Source organism: Sarcophilus harrisii, chromosome 1 (assembly GCF_902635505.1).
Source record: "Sarcophilus harrisii chromosome 1, mSarHar1.11, whole genome shotgun sequence".
NCBI classification, from domain to species: Eukaryota; Metazoa; Chordata; class Mammalia; order Dasyuromorphia; family Dasyuridae; genus Sarcophilus; species Sarcophilus harrisii.
Genome location: NC_045426.1, coordinates 380,553,193 through 380,574,412, shown reverse-complemented (window position 1 = coordinate 380,574,412; position 21,220 = coordinate 380,553,193). Strand labels below are relative to the sequence as shown.

The 21,220-nt window shown below is 34.1% G+C and overlaps 1 protein-coding gene across 8 annotated transcripts in view; it reads left to right on the top strand.

The window, feature by feature from the left end:
* The window catches only part of FHOD3 (formin homology 2 domain containing 3), a 638,119-nt gene that overhangs the window by 70,280 nt on the left and 546,619 nt on the right, over nt 1-21,220 (top strand). The window lies entirely within an intron of this gene.

Here is a 21,220-nt window from a genome sequence, read left to right as displayed (position 1 = left end):
AGAAGGTTTGCCCTGAGAACTTTATTCTTGTTGAAATTGTAGTCTTGGGCAATTGTAGTTGCTCAAATGATTCTTTAGATCAACCATGGACCAAGAACCTTCTATTCTGTTCTCCAGTTCCTACTCTTTGGTAATGTTGGGCAGTAGGATTGGCTATAGGGTCTCAGTGTCTAATGGCCTCCCTAATCTAGTGAGCTCCTTGGTGGAAACTTTTCAATTTCTTTAGCTCTTCCAGTTTGCCTGACACAGTTCTGGGCACATAATTAAGTGCTTAATATGGATTTATTTGAATCAAAAGGCACAGAGACAGACACCCTGAGGAAGTGACAATTTTATCCATTCAGATGCTTCCATCATTCATGAGCATCCAGATTTGCAAACCCCGCCCTACCTTAAACTGGATGAAATTCAAATTTACATTTTATATTTAAGCGATCATATCTATAGGCAGCCTGTGTGGGTGAATGGAATGCTTTGTAAAATAGACACAGATAATAAAGAGCCAATCATTAAGAGCCAATCTGTTCTGCAATCATTTGTCCAGATCAAGGCTTCATACATACCAAGCATGTTGCATTTGTGGCACATGATTTTACGGGCTTCTTGTTGAAGGAATAATTTCAATGTTCGCAGCAACCTTGGAGAATTTTCATACACTGGAGACATATGGTAGGGCAGGGTCTTTCTTGGCCAGAGCATTTCTATTAAAACAGCTGGAAATGTTTAGCTCTCTATCTAAACCAAATAACAACCCAAGAGCCACAAGATACTTGCACTTAGATTTAAAAAATAATTGGATAATTTGGTTAATGTTAAGCTCTTCTTTATATTGAATATAGGCATGAAAAAATATAACCATATACATATATACATTTTTGGAAGAACCTTGAGCATTCTTCTTTTATCAAGTGGCAAACTCCAAAGGATAGTATAAATCCTCTTGAGCATGCATTACCATATGCAGCTGAAATGTGTTCTTTTTCTTCCCTTCCTCCCTCTCTCCCTCCCTCCCTCTTTCTTTCTCCTGAAATTTAAAAAAAAATTTGAATTTCATTCTTTAAAAGATAAAATTTAAACATACCTTTCAGTTGTCTTTTTGAAAAGCTGTGGATGAAATGAATTCTGATGACTTGTCTAGATCTTACCAATAATCAATATAGACCAGTATTTCCTAATGGATTTCTATCTGTCAGTAAATTTACTAAATTAGGAAAAAAACATATCTTCTTAACATTTTTTCACAGTAAAGGTCAGATTTTCATCTTTTATAACTCATGGTATTCCCCAAGTGATAGAATGAGAATTACACTCTTTTCTTTTTGCTGTTGAAGTACAAATGCAGCATACTGAGATGCATTCTAAAACACCTAGTTGCCATGGTTACAGGATTTCTGCTCCTAGTTTTGAGTTGTCATGTCGTTGTGTCATCTGAGTAGTACGTGAATAATTTTTGAGGGGATGTTTGGAGGACTTTCCCTCCAAATGTTGCTGTGCAAATGTTGTAAAAATGATAGTAGCAAAAGATATTTAGTTTTCCTTTCAGGGAATACTATTTATAGGAGATAAGTAGTCTCTTATTAATGAATAAGCCATACCTAGAGAATACTGTTTTTTTTTCTCCCCTAATTCCCATCTGTTAAAGGAGTCATCAAGGAAACTGTTGTGGAAAAAAAAACCTGAAGAATTTTAAGAGAATTTATGAATTGGGAAGTAGATAAAGGAATAATACAGGGATGCATAGGAGAAAATCATCTCAGGAGTATGTTCCCAGGAAGGATTGACTTGCCTCTACATTCCTCCCCTGCAAACATCTTCCTGAATACCATCTGAATTTTTCCCTCACTGCCTTAATCCCACCAATTAAAGCTAAACTTGGATGAAAAGACACCTCTTTCAAACACTAATAATGATAGGTCACATTTCTATGGTATCTGTGGACTTTCCTCATAATAGCACTGCAAGGTTGGCAATATCCTGCAAGGAGATTACTCTAAAACAGGGACCCTTAACCATTTATGTGTCCTACACCTCTTTGGCAATCTGGTGAAAACTGTGGAGCCATTTTCAAAAATAAATAAGATTATGAAGAAAATAAATGTTATATTGAAATAGTTATCAAAAATTAAAAAAAAAGTTCACTGACCCCAGGTTGAGAAGCTATTCTCTGGAAGAAATGAAGCCATCAGTTATTCACACATTGACATGAAATAGATCACTTAGATATATAGATAATCTGATAATGGGAATATTCGTTCTTTTAAAAATATTTGTTATATAGTTCCATGTGCAGGGCAATCTGTCAACAAATATTTACTAGCATATGTTAGACATTGTAGTAGGTGCTCAGTATTAAAAGAACAAAAGGCAAAAAGATACTTCATTTCTCAAAGACTTCACAGTTGAGGGGGGAAACAACATACAAATAACTATATATGTAAGACATGTATATAGAGTAAATTGTAGTTAATTAGCAGAGGAAGGACTCTTAAGGAAAGTCCAAAAAGGTTTATTTAGGAAGATGGCACTTTAGCTGAGACTTGGAGGAAGCCAAAGAAGTCCGAAAGGGAATGGAAATGAAGAAAGGAATGCTTCAGGTGAAGGAGTGTTAATGAAAATTCCAGGAGTCAGGAAATCAGTGTCCTGTTCAAGAAATGGAAAGGCCAATGTCATTGGGTCAAAAAATATATGGGAATGAGGGTTGCAAAAAGTATAAGAAGATTGGAAAGGGGCCAGGTAATGAGGGCTTTATAAAACAAAACAGAGAACATTGTACTAGGCATTCACCAGACGAGCACAGTTTGTTATTTTGATTGAAAGGAAGAGGTAATAAGTACTTTTGTAATAGGGAATACTTAGGAGAGATGATAGAGGCTTCTGGGGGTTGGTGAAGTTGGGGACTAAGTTTCTAGGGACATTAAAACAGGTAAAGGAGGAAATTGGGGACCATAGGATTGTAGATTTAAGGTTGAAGGAATTTTAGGAAATTGAAGAATTTGGAAAGAAATGCAGAGGGTGTAGCAAAAAAAATAAGTAACTTTGCTAACGATGACTCCCTGACCAGAAAAGAATAAATAAACTCTATCTCATCTTTTTTCTATATTAATGTGGATTTATTACTCCACGCATCTAAAACTTAGGATGGTTCTATCTCAGTATTTACAGTAAAATATGTGTTAAAGACAGTTGTGGACAAACCTAGCAATGTGATTCTCTTTTATAACATTACTTTTTTCCACTGAGTATTGGAGTATTCAGAATGGAGTACAATTCATTGGTTAATTGTATACTGCTTATATTATAAAAGAGAACTACAGAAGAATTTCCCCACTTTAAGCCTCCACCCATTTGTGGTTATTTATTCAAAACTAGAAGAGTAACTTTTCTGGGCTGATCCAAACAAAGCCAGACTTGCTTCAATGATCAGTCTAAAGTAATAGGAATAAGTGATGTTGATGAGGTACTCTGAGACCCCTGGGGGTTGAAACATTAAGCGAATTGCTAAAAAAAATTGAAAGTATTAATCTATCATTAGCAAAATCCCAATTAACTATAATGGCTATTTGGTTCTGATTGAAAATGGATATTGCTATTGCTAGTGCTCCCTCCAGCTTGTATGAACTCCTGTTTGTTTTCCTTCTGATTGAATGTGAGCTGCTTGAAGGCAGAAATTCTTGCATTTGTCATTATATATACCTTTTCTAGCATAATGTCTGGCATATACTAGCTGCTCAAATATTAAATGTGTAGACCAGATTATACCAGTATTTTATTATAAGCATACATTTAAGGCTAATTGTATAAATTGTGAAATGGGATTAGATTATTTATAGGACAATTTTTGATTAATGTGGGTTCAAAGGTATTTGTGGCATGAGAGTTGAAGTCAGGAATATTTATTATATTTATTAAATGCTTATTCTGTATATTATCTACAGGTTTGAAAGATATAAAGATTTAACATATGCTACTGAGGAAGTTCGATCCTAATGTAGGATTTTTAATCTGGGATTTGTGAATTTTTTGTGTTCTTTTTTTTAACATTAAAATAATTTAAATATTTAATATTTAAACATGAGTGTTTTTCTCTATAATTCTATATGCTTGTTTTAATATGACTGGGTGAGTCCCTCAGGGTGAATCTCTCAGCCTAAATTTCCTAATCTGTAAAATGGGGTGAAAATGACACCTGCCTTACGTGACTGTTGCGAGTCAAATGAGATAACATGTAAAGCACTAGACAAGCCTTAAAAATACATCATAAAAGATTTTTATTGTTATTTTTATGAATTTAAAAGCATCATTCTGAGGAATTTATAGACTTCCTTAGACACAAGAATTTAAGAATCTTTTTTCTGGTTATGGCTACAAGACTTGCATACCCAATTGTGATTTTACACATTTGTGACACAGACTATTTGAATAGATCACCTTTTGTACCTAGAAACTCCACCCTGAGTTTCTGATATTCATAGAGTAGGTGCTCAGAGGTGAAAACAAAGTCACATTCTCTATACTTAAATTTGTTCATAATGAACTAATAATATAAAATATAAAAGTAACTATTGTACAAGTTGTAAAATAGGTGACCTTCAAAGAGTGTAGTCCCTACTGTGTCAGAGATGTTCTAGTTTTTAAAGTGTTTGGGGTGGGGTGGGAGGAGGGAAGGAGACAGTATTACGGACATTGAAGACAAATATATATGCTGCGTTCATCAATTTTTGTCATCTTAGCACTTAAAAAAAATTCTTCCTTGTGATAATACACAAAACAAATCCATACATTGGCCTGTTCAAAATTCTATTTCATTCTGCATCTCTAGTTTATGACTAAGTAGGAAGTATCAATTGGTAGGTCCTTGCATTCCTCAGAGTTCTTTATCATTCAAAGTTATTTTCCTTTACAAAGCTGAAGTCATTGTATGAATTATTTTCCTGCTTTATTTTAACTCTTTAGCACTACATGCAAATTATATGAAACTACATTTTTTGCAATTTCTTACAGTGCAATAATACCCATTCATTCATATACTATTATTTTTTTCATCTATTCCATAATAGTGTGCATTATGATTCTCTAAAGTATCTTAATATCATATAAGGTTCTCACTCTAGTTTTTAAACTTTGAACTCCATGAAGGCAGCAGACTATTTTATCTAAATCTTCTCCCTCCCTCCACTCCACCCCCAACTTAGCCTCATGCTCCCTAGATTTCTACCTGAGACTCTTTTTTGGGAAATCAGACTATGGAGGAAAGGATGGCAACGACACGAAGAGTAGGAGATCATACTCCTGCTGCCCAAGATTTACCACTGTTCAGTTGTCTCCCCTGGCTAGCCTGCAAACTCTTTAGGGAAGAAACTGTTTCTCTTTTGTCTTTGAACACCCTTCATTTATCAAAGAAGGCTTTTGAAAATGCCTATTCATTCATAAATTTTAAAAAATGTTGTTTCAACATAGACAAAAATTGCTCTTAATATTGTACTCAAATCACTCAGACCAGGGATAGGCCTGTTAACAATATCTAAAACCTCACAGAGAGACTGTGGTCATAAATCATCCTCTTCGGAGAACTTTGAGATGTTGTCATAAGCATTAGTAGGAAATAATAAGGAATGATAATTATCAGGCAATTGATGTGGCTGGCAATTTATTTATTTTCCTCATTTATTCCTAATAATCTGGACTAAGTTGCTCGTTCTTCTTGATCTCTGTATCCCTCCTTCCAAGTCCTTCAAGATTTCACCTACAGATATTTGATTCTCATGTGTCCACAAGCCCTCCACGCCAGTCCAGTCTCTGCTTCTCACTTACCCTTAATGACTTCCCTGCCCAGTACTACTGGGTTGGCCATGTGGCTACCCTCTTCAGAAACTTAGAATGGTTCCTGATGGAATGGAATAAAAATGCAGACCTTAGCCTAACACTGAAACTCCCCCACTCTTTGACTCCAATCTACCTTTCCAAATCTCACATCACATTATTCCCTTTCATTTATTTTCTGTCCTGGCCAAACTGGACACTGGAGTGGGCCACTCAAAAAATGCTACTGGAATTGAAATGGAGAGCTTGGTGCATTATGGGTACTTGATGCAAGCTTGCTGTCAGCTGCTTCTTTTTAATGTGGTGGCTCACGGTTTCTTGGGCACTCTTAATTTAGAGTAAGGGAGTTTATCCATTCCAATCTGGCAACAATATAGCTATATCTATATATATCTATATAATCTGGCAACTATATATATAGTTGCCAGATTATATATATATATATATATATATATATATATATATTTTTTTTTTAATAAGGTCTCATTTGAAAATTTAGTAACAGCTAGAGCCGGGGTAGGAAATCTTTTTTTTCTGCCAAAGGACATTTGGATATTTATAACATCATATATATATATATATATATATATATATATATACACACATACATACACACATGCATATACATATACATACACACACACACATATATATATATATATATATATATATATACACACCTACATAAAACGTTCCTTCATCATTTATACAATGTTCCTTCATCATTTGCCACTCTTGAAATTTTCTAAGTCTGCTCTGTTGTGTCAGTGTGGTCTTAGGGGGTTCACTTACCCCTTTCCATCTGATGCTAAATATTCCTCTTTTCCAATGCTTTCTTTCTGTATTGGGAAAAACCAGACAACTAACCAATCATGTAATTTCACAATGCTGATCCTCTATCTCAGGAGTGGGGAACTTCAGTTGATGATGGTTAAAAACTAGGTTGAACAACTTCCCATTGCTTGAGTTGTATAGGTTAAAATTTTTTTTATGGCTCGTGAATGATGTTATAAATATCTAAATGTCCTTTGGCAGGAAAAAAGTTCCCTACCCCGGCTCTAGCTATTACTGAATTTTTAAACAAGGCCTTATTAAAAATCTCTTCTGCTGTTCTATAGATGAGATAGAGGGATGTAGGCTAGATAGTAGTGTCATTAGGTGGAAACACAACTGAATGAATTGTGGGACTGAAAGATCTGTCATTAATAGATTACTATAGGAATAGACAGAACTGTGCTATTAAACAGTGTTAATAATAATTTAGATAAATTGTTGGTTGACATGTTTAATCCAGTTTGTAAATGACACAAAACTGAGAGGTATTGTTGACTTTTTTGCATTTATATGATAAGGAAACAAAAATATCTTCATATACTGAAATGTGGTCAGATCTAACAATATTAAATTTAATCTAGATAAATATAAAATGTTACTCCTGATTTAAAAACAACAACAACAACCACCAAGTATAGTACAAGACAGGAGATTTGGGATAGCTAGAAGTTCTCTTGAAAAAAGACTCTCAGATCAGTGAGAAGCAAGCTGTATATGGGTCAACATCATGACATGAGGGCCAAAAGAATGAATGTTGAATTAACTTTAGGCTGCATTAAAAGAGACAGTGTCCAGAAATAGAGTAAGTGATAGTTCTTGTGTACTCTGGCCTGGTTTTTAATCTAGATTATTTTAATCTGGGTATATTTTAGGCAGGTCACTGATGAGCCAGGATGTTGAATAATGATAATTTATGTTCTTATGGTGTCATAATGGACTGGAAAGTGCTTCACAACAATGTGACATAATTAACATAGGTATTGTTGTACCTGTTTTATCAATGAAGAAATTGACGTGCTGATAGTTTAAATGACTTAGCCATGATCATGTACCATATAAGTATCAATACTGGGTTTCAAATTTGGGTATTGGGACCAACCTAGCATTCATTCCACTAACTCACATTTAAGAACCTGAGTCAGTTTTATGCTGAACTACATGATCCCTGTGATTCTATATATATTTATTTTTCCTTTCCTAGCCTTTATTCTATCGCTTTTAATATCCTCCAGCACCAGCCGTTTCCTTTTGCCATGTGTTTTCCACTCCTACTACTTTAATTAAATTTTTTTTCTCTTTAGTTACTTCTCAATGACTTCCCAATTGTCAAAGACAGAGGCTTTTTTTTTTTTTTACTTTAGTTTCCTTGACCTTTCAGCAGCTTCACCTTCTGTCCTCCCCACCCCTTCTTTGTGAAGCTCCTTCCTTGGTTTTCAGAATATTGTTCTATTTGTTACCTAAATTTTGTACTTTTGTGATTTGCTATTTCATCACATGTATAGATCAAAAAAATTCTAATTTCTACCCCTGATTAACAAACACCTTGTTATGTTTATGAGATCAAAGGATCATGGGTTTGGAGTTGGAAGACATTTCAGAGATTATCTAGTTCAACTGTCTCATTTTATAGATGAGGAAACTGAGGTCTATGAAGATGAAATCACCAGCTCAAGATTATGAAGGTGGGTGGTATTGTGGATAGAGTGCTGGACCTGGTGTCATTTTCCTAAAATCATATATGACATCAAATCTAAATTAGCTATGTGACAGTAGGTAAATTATTCAATTCTGTCTGACTCAATTCTCTCATCTGTAAAATGAGCTGGAGGAGGAAATGGCAAGTGTCTTTGTTGTGAAAACCCCAAATGGTGTAACAAAAAGTCATACATGACTGAAAACAGCTGAGTGACAAAAACCAGCCATTTTAGGATTTGAATTGAGCCATTTGGGCAGCAAATCTTCTCAGTGAGTTGCTGGGGATGGACTTCTTTGATTGTTCATGATAGTGATTATGTGATATCCTTACAATAGCTGGTTTTGTAGTTTTATCTAAGCTTTTTGTTTTCTTATTCCCATTTAAAATTTAGTGTTAAGCCCTCTTGATCAGATGGGCAAGTTTGTAGAATTCTTCCCTTTTAGTCTTTGAAGGGCACCATTCATTGCTAGGAATAGTTGCAACAATCACAGAAAACAAATCTATCTCATCAGCACCATCTTCCTACATAGATGTTCACTTCCTACAATCTCCTTTCTCTTCCATAATTTCGGCCATCAAAAGTCAGAAGAGATTAAAAAAGTAAAATAAACTAAATACCATTTGTGTCCTTAAGCTTTTCACTTTTCTGCTTCAACCTTTAGTCTCTAGAGACTGTCCTAAGTTGTTATAACTGCATAATTTGTTTCTATCTAAAACAGCAAAAGTAAATAGAGACAGTGATCTTTGTTGAATCTTGGGATATGTGTTAGACAGAATACTAAGGCTGGAAAGAGCCATAGAAAACATCAAAGTTAGGGATTTCTGTTCCCCTTTTTTTTATTTTTGGCATGATAAGCTCTTTTTACAGTTTGATGAAAGGTATGACTATGGATTTATTTTTATTATTATTTTTTATTTTTTTATTATTATAGCTTTTTATTTACAATATATATGCATGGGTAATTTTTCAACATTGACAATTGCAAAACCTTTTGTTCCAATTTTTCCCCTCCTTCCTCTCACCCCCTCCCCCAGATGGCAGGTTGACAAATACATATTAAATATGTTAAAGTATATGTTAAATACAATATATGTATACATTGGACTATGGATTTAAATGGGTTTAAATAGAATATATAATATTACAAAGGAAACTAATTGTATTGAAATACAGATAACAGAGTATTTTATGAAAACAAAAAAACAAGGTCATAGACCCTAGGTTAAGATTTAATACAACCCTCTCATTTTCCAGATGAAGAGACGGAAACTCAGGGAAATGAAGTGATTTATTCCAGGGTACAGAGTTAGTTTGTAGGGGAGCCAGGACCAAAACATAAATCTTCTGACTTCTATCTCATTATTCTCTACATGACAACAAATTACATCTTCAACAAATGATAACTTTTCTTGTAGTTTGATGTTCTTGGATGCGTCTTTATCTCCTAAATACCCATTCCTTGTGAATTTATGTATATGTTGGCAACATCAGACTTAGGATTCTTTACTTGCTATGCCTCCTAAATATTACTTTCATCAGGATAGCACATCTTCAGATTTATTATACCGAGTTTGTTCACAACTTCCTTTATATTTTTTATTAAAGAGGCATCAGTCACTGTGATATACCTTTCTCCCAGGAATAGATTCCTTCTATCCATTAATGATTATGAGCACTTGTTAGTGGATGGGGGTTGATAGATTGATGCTTTTTATTCAAAATGTCCAAAGTCACTCTCCTTGAGAAGAGTCTTCTATCTGGGGCATTTGTAAATGAATACCTTCCATTCTTACATTACTATTTATTGATTAATCTAATCCATTAATATAGTATTATACATATGATGAAGCATTCTAACTAGTATGACAAGTTCTGAAAAAGATGTCACTTATCTTTTCCCATTTTTCTTTGGCCTCTTTCCAATTCCCATTGGATGCCAGTGTGTTGATTCATGTGTCTATTCTAAAACGGACCAGTCCTTATATTCTTTTGGGTGGAATGGAATTTACTGTGCACATAAATTTACCTTCTTTTCCTCTTGGATTGTTGACTAACCAGGTACGGTGTTAGATTTTTTGAAGGTTAAAAAAAATAAAAGAAATTTACATGATAATTTTGTTATATATTTGAAAGGAATAGCAAGTTATACATATTTACTATGTAGATATGTGCCACCATATTTTTTATGGTATTATGCTATGGAAATTTTTGTTTTGTTCCATAAATTAAAAATAAAATAAATTTTAAAAATAGAAAAAAATGTTCAATATAAGTTTATTCCTTTGGCTTGTTGGTTTAGTTCCTGATCAAGAATGAAAGGGTAGAACAAATTTGTAGTACTACTTCATATCTATGTCTCTTTTTGATTGATTTCAGTTCTTCAAGTCTTATTTCATAGATTTCTGTTCCAACATCCCCTGGTTTAGTTCACTTTTAGGGGAGCCTAGTATCATGGGATTTTAGAAATGGAAATGATCTTAGCAATTATTAAGCCCAACCCTCTCATTTTACAGATGACTGTGGTCCAGTTGTATTTATAGTTCAGCTGTAGTTGTCCTCTTAGTATTACATTTCAAAGATCTAATGCTAGAAGGAACCTTAGATATCTTCTAGGAGAACCCTTTCCTCCTGCAGATGAAGAAACAGACATCAAAGAAGTTTCACAGACTTTTGCAAAGTCAGCTAGTAAGCTTTAGAGACAGGAATTAAAGCCAGGTTTTCTGAATCCAGAGATAGTATCTTTTCCACTGTCCTATATCCTGTAAATCACTTTAGTAATATTTCTAAACATGTTCATATACATATACACATGTATATATGTATACAGTATGTATATATCAGGGATTTGTATGCACAGATGTGCAGATGCATGTATACATATACATGCACAAGTATGTAGAAGAATGAAGGTATGCATATTTATGTTTTATTTACACACATATGTATGTATGTAAGTACACATACAGATGCTTCAACTAGTAATATGTATATTTCCAGGTCATCCCTGTATGTTTATTAGCTAATACTTGGAAATCTCAGTGAGTCACTAGGATTCTTAACCTGGAGTGTACAGACTCCATATGTTGTCTATGGATAGATTTCAGGTAGTCCATGAATTTGGATGGGAAAAATTATATCTTTATTTTTATTTCAGACTCCTTTTTTACTAAAGCCTTTTATTTTCAAAACATATGCATGGATAATTTTTCAACATTGACCCATGTAAAACCTTGTGCTCCAAAATTTCCTTCCTTCTCTCCACCCTCCCCTAGATGGCAAGCAATCAACTGTATGTTAAACATATTAAAATATATGTTAAATTCAATATATGTATACATATTTATACAATTATCATGCTTCACAAAAAAAATTAGATCAAAAAGAAGAAAAATGAGAAAAAATGCAAGCAAAGAACAACAAAAAGAGTGAAAATGCCATGTTGTGATCCACACTTAGTTTCTACAGTCCTTTCTCTGGGTGCTGATAGCTCTCTTCATCACAAGATCACTGGAACTGGTTGAATCATGTCATTGATGAAAAGAGCCACATACATCAGAATTGATCATTGTATAACCCTGTTGTTGCTGTGTACAGTGATCTCCAGGTCCTGCTTATTTCACTCAGCATCAGTTCATGTAAGTCTCTCCAGGCCTCTCTGAAATCATCCTGTTGGTCATTTCCATATTCTTCTAATAGTTAGCTATAGGGTCCTCCTAGTGTTCTGGTTTTCTTCTAGCATTTGAAAGATGCTAGTAGAGCACTCTGGCTGATCACATATTCTGACTATTCCTACTATTGTCCCCCTCCTGCCATTTAATTTATTTTTGGACACTAATAAATTATTGGTGGAGTTGTGAAGTAATCCAACCCATTCTGGAGAGCAATTTGGAACTATACTCAAAGAGCTATAAAACTGTGGATATTTTTTGATCCAGCATTGTTATTACTGGGCTTATCTCCCAAAGAGATCCTAAAGGAGGGAAAGTTTGTGCAAAAAATGTTTGTGACAGCCTTTTTTGTAGTGGCAAGAAACTGGAAACTGAGTGGATGCCCATCAATTGCAGAATGGTGGAATAAATTATGATATATGAATGTTATGAAATATTATTGTTCTGTAAGAAAGTGTCCCAGTTTTCCCACATTCCCTCTAACATTCATCATTACTTTTTGCTGTCATCTTAGTCAATCTGAGAAGTGTGTAGTGGTACCTCAGAGCTGTCTTAATTTTCATTTCTCTGATCAATAGTGATTTAGAGCACCTTTTCATATGACTAGAAATAGTTTTAATTTCTTCATCTGAAAATTCTCTGTTAATATGGACAAAGTCACAGATGGGTAAGGATGGCTGGGTTGCTATCTGTATCATTGTAGGGAATTTCCAAAGGGAGCCCATAGGGTTGATATCTCTTGATACTAATAACTTGTTTTTTGTTTTTTTTTAAAGTAGTCTGAGTACTTAAATTTTAGGTCATTAATACCCAAATGTTATGAGTTAAAGAATAAAGGACTGTGGTTAGGTATTATTATGTTACTCATTTATATATATGAGTACCTTATAAAGTGAATGTTTGTAAGTTGGGGACAATGCCTGTATTTAATTTAAAGCTTTTTTTTTTTTTAATCACTGATTAGTAGAAGAAACAGCAGTGCTTCTGTCCACTCTTCTTTTTGATTTGTTGAGGGTTGCTTTCTCCATTTTGAAAGACTGAAGATAAGAACTAAAACAACTTTTATTATATTTGGTAAGAAATGTAAAAATGATGTTTTGTTTTAGGAAGTTGTGCTCAAGAGCATTGTCTTTGCTTGCTCTGCTGGTCATCTTGAATCTGAGTTCTTTTCTACTGTGTATTTAGAAGGAACCACAATGTTTCAGAAAGCTGAAAGATTCATAGTTGCATAGCAACCAAAGCACCATTTCAGCAAAAACAGAGCCCAAGCCTTTTTAGAACTGACCAACTGAAAAAATCCAGACCATTTTTGTGGCACTGTTTAAAACTACTAGGGCCCAGTGGAACTCAAGAACCCTGTGATGAGCATCATTTTAGAGTCAAAAGACGTTCTACTGAAAATTGTTATTTTAATGGAAGGAACTTTTGGTGTTTCCTTTCAAGACCCTTTATAATTAGCAAAGTACTATTATTATTGCCGTAGAATTTTCTTTTTAAATTTGGCTTGAATTTAGGAAATCAGAGCTCTGGCTTGGTCCATTGATACTGGTTAATATTCCTGCTGTGTGCAGCCTAGTAACTTGAGCTGGATTTGGCAATATATCGGTCAGTCCTGGGGCTAGGTTGATGATAGACATTACATAAGTATTACAGTTTCTGGAATTTTTGTTAGCTATAGATATAAGAAACTCTGGAAAAATCAATTTCAAAATGGACATAAAAGATTTAATTACTTTTTATCAAGGAGATTTCCTGTTTAGTTGTTTTTTTAGGTATATCTGATTCTTTATCACCCCACTTGGAGTTTTCTTGGCAAAGATACTGGAGTGTTTTTCCATTTCCTTCTCTAGCTCATTTTACAGAGGAGGAAACTGAGTTAAACAGGGTTAAGTGACTTGCCTACATTCACATAGCTAGTAAGTGTTAAGTGCCTGAGGCCTGATTTGAATTCAGGTTCTCCTGACTCCAAAGTGGGTACTCTATCAATTTTATCATCTAGCTGCCCCACTTTTTTAATCAAGGAAACTCTGAGATAGTATTTATTAGGTTTAGAGTAAGAAAACCTCATTTTGATGCCTTACTCTACTATCTGTCTCCTTGGGCAAGCATCTTAGTCTCTTTGTGTGCTTCAGTTTCCTTTTCTATAAAATGGGAATAATAATAAATAGGTTTAAGGACTCTATCAAAAAGATAAGAGATAAGACAAGAATGTTTTGATAAGTTAAGGTAAAACACAAGAATGTTTTGTGACTGTACAGTCTTGTATAAATGGAAACTTTTATTGTTAATTCTGTTGTGAAATCAGTTAATTTTATTCATGAAATGTCAACTATAAATTGAACAAAATTAAGGATCAGCATATTGAGTTGAGTGATTTCTTTTTGTCTTAAAAGATGGAGATAATAGTACATACATCTCCCTCCCCCACCCTCCCCCAATCTTCTACATCTCCTCATCTCTTCACCTTTCCACAGCTACCTCCCAGCATACTCTCCCACATCCTTCATACCTCCCTTCACACCCCACCACAATCTCCACACCTCCTCCCCACCACTCCTTGATAAATAAATCCTTTGAGTATTGGTGACTTTTTAACAAAATCAGCCTTTGGAGCTAGATCTTACTCTCAGTGGCTGTGGTAGCTTAGTAGAAAAATGCAATGAAACTGTGTGAGACAGGAACTTGTCCAGGTAGAGTTGAAAGGCTATTTCAGACTATATAGCTTGCTCACCTGGAAGGATGCGGGTATGTGACATCCAAACCTCAGATATGAAACCTGCATGTTACTGGCTGTTTTGAACTCAGCCTAGAGAACAGGGAGAGGAAGACCATTCAGAAGACAAGAATTTGAAATGTGATTCTGATAGAGAATTCTGTCTTCAGAATCCACACTCCTCATTAAGAAATTTTACTGTGTATAGCAAAAGTAAAGGACATTGACTTAGAATTGTCGGTTTTTTTCTTTTAAATTTCTGAAGAACAGTATTAAAAATACTGTTACTAAAGCTAGTCTATATTTATCTCAATTCCTTTCATACAGATGAAGTCGAGGGGTTATTCATATATTTAATTGAAGGCACAAAGGATCACTTTATCTTACATGGAACCTGCAGCTCAAACTATAGTAGTCATTAAATAGTCCCTTGTAACTCTCCACCTCTCTGGATTAAAGCACAAAGAGAAGAGTATAAATTATCCAGAAGATGAGATATCATCCTTTCTCTTGTTATTTATTAAGTCTGCTTCTGTCCTGTCTGTTTAAGTGGATTGTCTATCACAAGGGTTGTAAAAAGAATCCCAGAGTGACCTTGTGTCCCCTTTCTGTAAAGAGCCTGTCTACTTCCACAGAGAAAATTAGGCTGCTTAATGATCCACCTTGACCCTTTTACAGAGAGTGACCATGCAATTATAAATCTGAAACAGTGATAAATATTTGTTGTTGAATGTAACTCAATAATGGAAATGTGAAAGAGCCTCTTTTCTCATTCTATCATTAATTTCTTCATCAGTCCTTACTATCTTCACCCCCTAAAATCCAGGCTGCAGATTTTATAGTGCTAAACTTCTTAAGTCATGCAACTTGATCTCAAATCCTCTTAGGCTGCTATTATCACTGTTCCTAAACCCTTCCCACCAACCCACTGTTAGTGCTGCAATTTGAGTCTCTGTTATAGTCCTACAACTTTGTCTGCTGTCCTAGACTGCCCTGAGAGTGTCATGGCTACTGAAGCCCAGAACAAAGAAAAGGAATTCTAGCCAATGCATTGCTATGGTATGGTCAGAATTTTGTCCACTGCAATATCAGTAGTAGAATTCTTGAAGTGCATGATGGAGAAAAAAATCTCTGGTACCCAAAGAATCATTTATGGAAAAGATTGATAGTAGAATCTATTATAGAGCATTGAGTTATAAGGCATGGTACTGGATGAAGGACTGTCTTCATAGAAAAGTCTACAGTTACTCCCATATCCACTTTCTGAGTTATAATTGAAATCTAGTGAGTAATAATGGATTCTGAACTTCTCCCAAGGTATAATTCAGAAGCTGCAACTCCACTCAGAATTATGGTGATATACTTGAGGGACTGTGGGTGTTTCTAATGTTATTGGATGAGATTCCTTTCCCCCTCAGTTAATATCTCCTCAATAGCATTGAAGCCAGGAATTAGAATCCCACTATCAATTTAATCTATTGATAGTTTTTCAATATCATTGCTAACCAATTAACATCCAATGTCAAGGGATACTACCTGAAAAGATATAGCAAGAACCAAAGTAAAAAAAACACTCTTCTCCAAATATACTACTAATTCTTAGCCTGATCAAGTTTGCTTTTAGAGGTGCCATAGCTTTTGGATGTGCTGGTTGATGCCTTGTCTATAGGACCCCGTGTCTTAATTGCTGGCTAAATTCACTCCTATACTTTGCTGGGTCAATTAGATCACTCCTCAAGATTGGTTCCTTCCTGAGCTTGCTACTGGATCTGTAGGGGCTCTTTCAAGCTTTTCAGATCTAATTAAGTCCTGTAAAAAAGGAAATAAGATACAAATGAGGGCAGCCGTGTCCCAAAAACAACACTACCTTTGTCACACACAGTTTTATAGCCTATTGGGCATAGTTCCAAATTGCTTTCTAGAATTTTTGGATCAGTTCTCAACTCTACCATTTTTCCACCTCCCCTCCAGTATTTGTCATTTTCCTTTTCTGCTATATTAACCAATCTAATGGTTGTGAGGAGGTATTAAAGAGTTATTTTTGTTTGCATTTCTCTAATCAATAGTGATTTAGAGTATTTTTTTCCATATTGACGACAGATGCTTTGATTTCTTCATCTAAAAACAGTTATTAAAATGACAAAGACTGATGTCAACATAGTCCACAGCACATTTTCTCTTTTCAAAGGACACATTTATTTTTACCATTTGCTTACATTCTCTAGGCCAGAAAGAAATCATCAGGAATATTTCCCATAATATCATGGTGATTTAAATTTAAAATATTTTTCATTTTTATATATTATTATGGCCAGAGAAGACATCAACAATTATGAACATTTTAACACACAAGGAAGAGAAAGAGAAATTTGTATTGAAAACTCTGAACTTCTGTTGCACAATTTTAAAAAGTATATTTGTTAAATTAAACACAATTGTCTATCTCCTTTTGAACTTCCTTCAGCTCTCTTCTATTTTAGATATTTCATTGATGCTCTTTTCCTTCTTTTTAAAAAATCACTATTCCTACCCACCACTTCTCTCCACTTTCCACAATTCCCTCTTCTACAAATAGAAACCCTTTCCTATAAGAAAATAAATATCATTAAGCAAAACAGATCCATACACATGGTTTATATATGTATGTATGTATGTATCATTCTGCATGGTGCATTTTTGCTAAGTGACAGGAAGTGTGTTTTATTATCAATCTTATGAAGTCATGATTAGTTACTGCACCGATCATAGTTTTTAAGTTTCAGAGTTTTTGATTTTACATTATTGTAGTTATTCTAAAAATTGTTCCACTGCCTCTTCGTCAGTTCATATAAATCTTCCCAGGTTTCTCTAAACCTATGCTTTCAAAAGTTTTTAATAATACAATTATATTCTGTTACATTCCTATACTGTAGCTTGTCTAACTGTTTCCCATTTGATGTACACTTGATTGTTTGTTTACAGGTTGTTATGATATTTAGCATTCTTTGACACCCTTTCCCATCCTTTGCCATTGCTACTAAAGAAGCTGATGGGGACCTCATAGGGATGTGAGGGGATTTTGCATGGCCACATTGCACACTGATGATAAACTTCTTTGTTCTTATACAGATCTGTCATTGGAAAGCAAATAGTTGCTAAGGCTGTACTATAGATATACAAAGTATATAAAAAGGAATACAAAGTAATTTCAAGAGTGAGCATTACCAGGGAGGAGAGGGGATTAGAAAAAACTTTGTGTAGAAGATGGTACCTCAGTTGTACTTCAAAGAAAGTTAGACATTAATTCTGTGACATCCAAGAGAGGAGAGAGGCAGAACAAGCTCTGCAAAGTCATGGAAGAATGACTAATCATTCCGGCTGGATTGGAATAGAAGAAAGCAAATAAATAAGACTTAAAACATCAGTAGTAGTCAGACTGTGGAAGGTCTTAAATGCCATATTAGACTCTTTCTATTTTATCCTAGGGACAATAGGGAGCCACTGAGGATTTTTGAGTAGAAAAGTGACATGGTCAGACCTTTCTTTTAGGACTATCAGTTTTGCATTTGCATGAAAGATGGATTGGAGTAGGGAGAGACTAGAAACAGAAACACCAATTAGAACATTATGTAAGTATGAGAAGCTAAGTTAAGGGCTATGTGAATAGAAAGAAGGGGACATAAGGAAAGATGTCATGGAGACAGAAGTGACAAAACTTGGCAACTGATTGGATGTGGGATTCGAAGAGAGTAATAAATCAAAGTTGACTTGAAGGCTGTGAGCTATTGGCCAACAATTTTTATGGAATGATTCCTTGCTCTAATATTTTTTACATCTTGGATTAAGTTTTGGATTTCTATCAAATATTTATTTAGTATGTATGAAGACCTGTTAATAGATTCTAGTATTATGTTACAGTGATCCCTTTCCTGTTATGTTTTATCTGATACCAGATAGACTTTTTTTTCCCTCTGAGGCAGTTAGGATTAAATGACTTGCCCAGAGTCACACAGTTAGTAAGTGTTAAGTATCTTGAGGTCAGATTATAACTCCAGTTCCATTAACTTCAGGGCCAGTGAGTGCTCTATCCACTGTGCCAACGAGTTGCCCTCAGATAGACTTTTATATTTTTTCTCTCACTTTTAAAATTTTTTATTAATAACTTTTTATTTTCAAAATACACGTAAAAATAGTTTTCAACATTCATCTTTGCAAAACCTTGTGTTCCATTTTTTCCCTCCCTTCACCCACACCCTCCTCTAGACACCAAGCAATTCAATATAGGTTAAACATGTGCAGTTCTTCTAAACATATTTCCACATTTATCATGCTGCATAAGAAAAATCAGATCAAAAAGGATTACATTCATATACCATAATTTATTCAGCTATTCCCCAATTTATGGACATCCACTCAGGTTCTAATTCCTTGCCACTACAAAAAGGCCTGCTACAAACATATGGATCCTTCTCCCTTTTTTATGATCTCTTTGGAATACAGACCTAATTGAGACACTTTTGGGTCAAAGAGTATGCACAGTTTGATAGCCTTTTAGGTGTAATTCAGAATGGTTGGATCAGTTCACAGTTCCACCAACAATGCAGTAGTATTCCAGTTTTCCCATATTTCCTCCAACATTTATCATCATTTTTTCCTGTCATTGTAGCCAATCTGAGAGATGTGTAGTGATATTTCAGAGTTGTGATTAATTTGCATTTCTGTAATCAATAGTGATTTAGAGCATTTTTTTTATGTGACTAGAAATGGTTTTAATTTCTTCATCTGAAAATTGTTCATCTCTTTGACCATTTACCAGATAGACTTTTAAAGCTTATTTTGTCATATATTTTGAAATTTGCAGGACAGTTGCCATTTCCTCAATCCCTTAGTCTATAGTTTCTCTTAATATTTCATTCATTTTCCTTTATGAATTTTATCATGTATTTCACTTTACAAAGAAAATTACTATTTTTTATAGCTTTTGTAATGAATTTATAACACAACTGGGAAAGTATTCACATTTTTTACTAAATTAGTTTCATCTAAGCATTTGTAAGAGATAGCCCTTAAGCTGTTCAATTATTCTTTATTTTCTATTAAATTCTGGATTTTCTTTCAATAGGTCTTGTGTGTGTTATTGTTAATGTAGAATGTTTGAAATTTTGTATTTTTGTAAATGTTATTTCTCATAAGTTTTTCTGATTTTTGTTGAGATAATTAAATGCATATTATTTCACACTTCATTATCTGATGAAGTAATTTATTACTTCAACTTTTTATATCTTTTTTATTTTCTAGATTTGTGATCTTGTCTTCTGCAGATGGAGATATTTTAAATATTCATTAGTGATATTGATCCATATTTTTTTTAGTCTTATTTTTTCCAGGATTGTGCTAGAAATATCACACTTGCCTGATCTTTTTTCTGTATGTAGAAAGTTTACACTGAAGATTTGGAAGAATTAATTTCTCAATCTGTCTTTTTTTTCTGGGATATCTATAATTATTTTAATGACCTCTCTGATACTTTTTGAGATTGATGTTTTTATGCTATTTTTTCTTATGATGCCAAGTATTTCCTCCCAAATTTATAGGATTATCGATATAGATTATCAATATAAAGCCGAATTTCAAAAATCATCTAACCTAACCCCTTCATTTTGCTGGTGAGAAAATTGAGACTGAAAGAGGTTGAATGTTTAATGTAACACAAGTATTAAGTAGGCATCATAGGAGGGCTTTGGACCAAGGACCCTTACAGAATTAAGAATGAACAATCAATTCAAAGATACTGGCTGTCTCATTGTTTGAGGTCACATAGGAGTTAAGTGGCAGACCCAAGATTAGAACTCAGAGCCTTTTAGATCTAAATCATGTGTTCTTTTTGATGCAGACTATCTCACAAACAGTTGCCTGAAATACTGAAATTGGATTACTTAATAGACAGTTCCTAAAATGGCAATTCTGGAAACAATTTAAAATGAGAGTGTGTAATAAATTGGGTTCATTGTTTTTTGGTGGTAGAGGATGCTAAGAATCTTAATGATTTGGAACCAAAGTGAGCTATGTCAGCTGGAATATGACTGAACAAATTATGGTATCTGTGTGTAATGGAATAGAATTGTATCATAAAAATTTTTGATGAAAGCTTAAATTTATAAAAAATCTGGGAAGATTTACACAAATTGATGCAGAGTGAAGCAAACAGTGCTGATAGGACAATTATGTATTAACTAAAATTATTTAAAATTAAAGAACTTTGAAAGATTTAAGAACTTTGATCAATACAATGATTTATCATGACTTCAGATATGATATAGATATATATATAATATAGATAATGCAAAGTATTTTCAAATAAGAGAGAGCATTAACAATTGGGTGGGGTGATTCAGGAAAGGGTTCATAAAGGAAACTCTACCTACCTCTCTTCCTTCAGAGGGTCTGATTGTTCTGTTCTTCCCTAACCAAATCCTCTTAATTTCCCTTGCCTTCAGAAATAGTTGTTT